Source organism: Aulonocara sp. 'chitande type north' Nkhata Bay, linkage group LG1 (genome assembly GCF_057382095.1).
Source record: "Aulonocara sp. 'chitande type north' Nkhata Bay isolate Kocher_YH1m ecotype deep benthic linkage group LG1, A_spYH_male_GT1.1, whole genome shotgun sequence".
Taxonomy (NCBI): domain Eukaryota; kingdom Metazoa; phylum Chordata; class Actinopteri; order Cichliformes; family Cichlidae; genus Aulonocara; species Aulonocara sp. 'chitande type north' Nkhata Bay.
This window is the reverse complement of record NC_141344.1, coordinates 3,746,368-3,751,012: the sequence shown is the minus strand read 5'-3', so window position 1 is coordinate 3,751,012 and position 4,645 is coordinate 3,746,368. Positions and strand designations below refer to the sequence as shown.

General features: G+C 40.1%; 1 long non-coding RNA gene across 1 annotated transcript; it reads right to left on the bottom strand.

Annotated features, from left to right (window-relative positions):
- Positions 1–1,079: 1,079 nt before the first annotated feature.
- Positions 1,080–4,125, bottom strand: LOC147338525 (uncharacterized). The gene is made up of 2 exons (XR_015130137.1): positions 3,719–4,125; positions 1,080–3,402 (listed from the first exon to the last, which is right to left on the bottom strand). It is a non-coding gene; the product is annotated as an uncharacterized LOC147338525 (long non-coding RNA).
- Between the last annotated feature and the right edge of the window lie 520 nt (positions 4,126–4,645).

Below are 4,645 nucleotides of genomic sequence, written 5' to 3'. Positions count from 1 at the left end.
TGACTATATTTATGACAAATAAGCCAAACCCTAAAAAAATTTCTTCGGTAAAAATATTTTTTGACATGCACCAGCTAAACCGCCCTGATAACACTGACCTTGGAGGACTATTTTCTGATAGCACAGGGTTATGGTTAGGTAGAGGGATGAACACGAGAGTTATGTTGTGTTATGTTAGGAGACTAAGTAGTGTTTCCTAGTTGGTCAGTGACTCAATAAAGTGGATAACACGAATTAGCAGTAAGGTGGCCTCCTGGGTCCAAACCGAAGACTGTGTGTGACTGATCATTTCTGCTGTAACTATTTCATTTATTTCACCATTCCCCAAATGTCCTAACCCCTGCTGAACGCTGGAATGAACGTCCTGTTCTGTCAGAAAGAAAATCAAGGCTGGATGACAAATCGCTCCTAAATCTCAAAAGTAGCTGTCGCTGGAGTTTTTAGATTGGCCGGTGATAAAGAGGAAAAAGCTCCGACATGTGTTAGTCTCACGTGAGGCCACGGCTGAGAGCGTTATGGTGTCATATGGTCAGAACTAGAGCAAAGCAGCATGTGATTGAGCCAGAACTATATGAGAGTGCAATGTTTTGTGTTTTTAAATCGTATCTATCTCTAATTTGTGACATGTGGTTTAAAGGTTAAGGCAATTAAGGCTTCACAGTGAAAGTCGTCAAACCAACAGGTGATGGTTCCTGTGTTAGTCTATGGGAAAATAAAATCAATACAATACCATGCACCCAAATCTGTTTCCATACTTACTTTGATGATTGTAAACTCAAAGACTGACATCCTAATGTGACATAAAGGAGCCTGTTGAAGTTCCTCTGTTTGTCTCTGGATTGTTGAGTGTCAGGTTTGTCAGATAAAGCAACATATGATATAAAACTGTTATTTCCATTTAGTTACTTCCCTTTCCCACAGCCATCTACCCTCTCGGCATTCCCGGTACTTTTTATCACAGCTTTCACTTCCCTTTTAATTACTTTTACTATCAGGTCACAAGACTCTAAGATTATAAGCCTGTTCAAGAAGTCACACACCTCATCTGATACACTGAGTTATTAAAATGGCACACGTACTAAGGCAAGGCAAGTTTATTTGTATAGCACAATTCAACAACAAGGTGATTCAAAGTGCTTTACAGAGACATTAGAAACAAAAATAAATAAAAAGCATGATTTAAAATTGATTAAAACAAGCAAACAAACTAACTAACTAATTAACAAACAAACAAACAAACAAACAACAGTATATAAAATCAAAACAGATAAAATCAGTAGTTAAATGTAAGTTTTGAAATTTAAGCTTAAAGTGTGGATTTGGTGCTTTATTCAAATGCAGCTGAGAACAGGTGAGTCTTCAACCTGGATTTAAATAAACTGAGTGTTTCAGCTGATCTGAGGCTTTCTGGGAGTTTGTTCCAGATATAAGGAGCATAAAAGCTGAATGCAGCTTCTCCGTGTCTGGTTCTGACTCTGGGAACTGATAAAAGACCGGATCCAGATGACCTGAGGGATCTGGATGGTTCATACTGGGTCAGGAGGTCACTGATGTATTTTGGTCCTAAACCATTCAGAGCTTTATAGGCCAGCATCAGAACTTTAAAGTCTATCCTCTGACGGACAGGCAGCCAGTGTAAAGACCTCAGAGCTGGACTGATGTGGTCCACTTTTTTGGTCTTAGTGAGGACTCGAGCAGCAGAGTTCTGAATGAGCTGTAGTTGTCTGACTGATTTTTTAGGTAGACCTGTAAAGATGCTGTTACAGTAATCAAGCCTACTAAAGATGAATGCATGGACTAGTTTTTCCAGGTCCTGTTGAGACATCAGATCTTTTATCCTTGAAATATTCTTGAGGTGATAGTAAGCTGACTTTGTTATTGTCTTAATGTGTTTTTCTAAGTTTAGGTCTGCATCCATCACTACACCCAAATTTCTCGCCTGGTTTGTGGTTTTTAGATGTATAGATTGAAGTTCTCTGGTGACCTGTAATTGTTTTTCTTTGGCTCCAAAGACTATTACCTCAGTTTTGTTTTTCTTTAGCTGGAGAAAATTGTGGCACAACCAGTCATTGATTTCCTCAATGCATTTACCAAGAGCCTGTACAGGGCCTCGGTCTCCTGGTGACATTGTGATATATATTTGTGTGTCATCTGCATAGCTGTGATAGTTTATTTTGTTGTTCTTTATAATCAGTGCCAGTGGGAGCATGTAAATGTTAAACAGAAGGGGTCCCAAGATGGAACCTTGGGGAACTCCACATGTGATACTTGTCTGCTCAGATGTGAAGTTACCTTTTGATACAAAGTATTTCCTGTTTTCTACGTATGTTTTGAACCAGTTTAGTACAGTTCCTGAAAGACCTGTCCAGTTCTCCAGTCGTTTGAGTAATATGTTGTGGTCAACTGTATCAAATGCTGCACTGAGATCCAGTAAAACTAGGACTGACATTTTTCCACTGTCTGTATTCAGACATATGTCATTAAACACTTTGGTCAGAGCGGTTTCAGTGCTGTGGTTCTGTCTAAAACCTGACTGGAAGGCATCGTAGCAGTTATTCTGTTTTAAGAAGTAATTGAGCTGTTGAGAAACTGCTTTTTCAATGATCTTACTTAAAAATGGGAGATTTGAGATCGGCCTGTAGTTGTTCATTTGTGTCTTGTCAAGATTGTCCTTTTTCAGTATAGGTTTGATTACAGCAGTTTTTAGTGATTCTGGAAACACACCTGATAATAAAGAAAAGTTGACGATCTGTAACAGGTCTGACTCTAAAGTCTTTGAGACCTTTTTGAAAAAACTTGAAACGTGTTTGAAAAAACACATACTAATACAAAGCACAGAGGAGGCAGTGAGGTGTGACCCACTGATATCATTGATGTTTTTACATTTACAGCCATGCTGATTTTCAGAGTTTGGAATTATATCTGGCTACCTCAAACTGAAGTCTTGCCATCTTACAGAAAAGTTGTCATGACATGAAGCACAGATTTCCAAAATGACACCCAGCACACAGATTTTAAGAAACAGAAAAAATTATAGATTTTTTGTTTTCCCGGAGAGTTACACAGGATTTTAGAATTGGAGTCAAAGGCAGTCATATCCGATATATTCATAATTGATGCCGCTTTCAGCATTAGAACCAAACTGGAGGGTGACTGGACGTCAGCGTGCACCATCTGATGACAGGATTTACATCACCTGGACAGCAGCATATATCAGGGAAAATAAAACACTTTGTCAGACTGCAGCCTGTAGGAATGTGGGTTGGATGTCCTAACTCAGCTCATAAATATCAAAACCCCATCCATTCTAAATCCAAGGAATTTCACTGGAGGAAGGAGGCATCCAGCTTTGCCAGTCTTGAAAAAGGATTGGCAGGGTTAGAGGGCAGGACTGGACAGCTGCTGCAGACAGAGGTGAGAAAAGGGGGTAAAAAAGAGAGTTTAGATCTTTAGATCAGTTTTCTATATTACAGAATGCAAATCTGACAACAAATGAGAAACAAATAACAAATTTTAACACTTTAAACACATAAAAAACATGCGATAACAGAGTGCCTGACATTAGTATTTTACTTGATGGACATTGAATCAGAAGACCTCAGGATTCAAAACTCCTGTGAGGCTGTTAGAGATAAAATATCTTTTCTGGTTCAGTCAGAGTAAAAACTAAGGAGTACTTAAGTTTGTGGTGATAGAGACATCCAGATATTCCTCTCACCGATGAGTCCGATTGTGGCTCACAGAGAACTTTAGAGGTTGAGTAAGTCTGACCAAAAGAGAAAAGATAACATGATCTTCATGACATACTGCCGCAGACACGTGATGTAAGAGTCCTGCGGAGGAGGTGGTGGTGGCGGAGGAGTAGGAGGAGGGGGTTTTGACTCACATGGGGTCAGAATCCCCTCCTCCACACCTCCCATTCAACTACATGGGATGTGCTCTGATTGGTTGGTTCAGGAGGACACAGTGTTCTTGTTTCATGCCCACAGTCATGAAAGTCTCTCATCTCTTCAGAGTGCACTTCAATAACCTACATGCATTTCCAGGAGACTCAGCAAAACCATAACCACTGCTTACCCTAACCTTACCCTGACATTACTGTACCCCTAACCTAACATTATCCTAATCTTACGCTTGTGTTAAACTCAGCATTCACCTCAGAACTCGGAGACTTTCTTTTTGTCCACTAAAAGGAGGTAAGCCCGCCACAATGAACCGCTTTAGTCACTAAAACAGCAGTAATACAAGTACACACAGATGTACCCACACACACAGAGAAACACACACACATGCAAATACACACACACACACACACACACACACACTAGCTAATCTGGTCTTTCCTGGCAGCCTAAACACATCGGTCACATTAAGAGAATTGAGTAATTAAGGAGAGAAAAGCAGCATGTTCCCACTGATTTAATCAGTTTACGACCAGTGTGTGTGAGTGTATGTGTGTGTGTGTGTGAGTGTGTGTGTGTGTGTGCGAGCTTCAGGCTATAATACCCGGAATACCACACTGTTATATTTATTTATTTATTTATTTCCTGGGAATGCATTTTGGAAAAGTAGGGTCTGCTTTAAAGTACTGGCCAAAATACAGGACAGCGCCCCGGCTTCCCTGTTCCAGCGTCTGCTTTTGAGA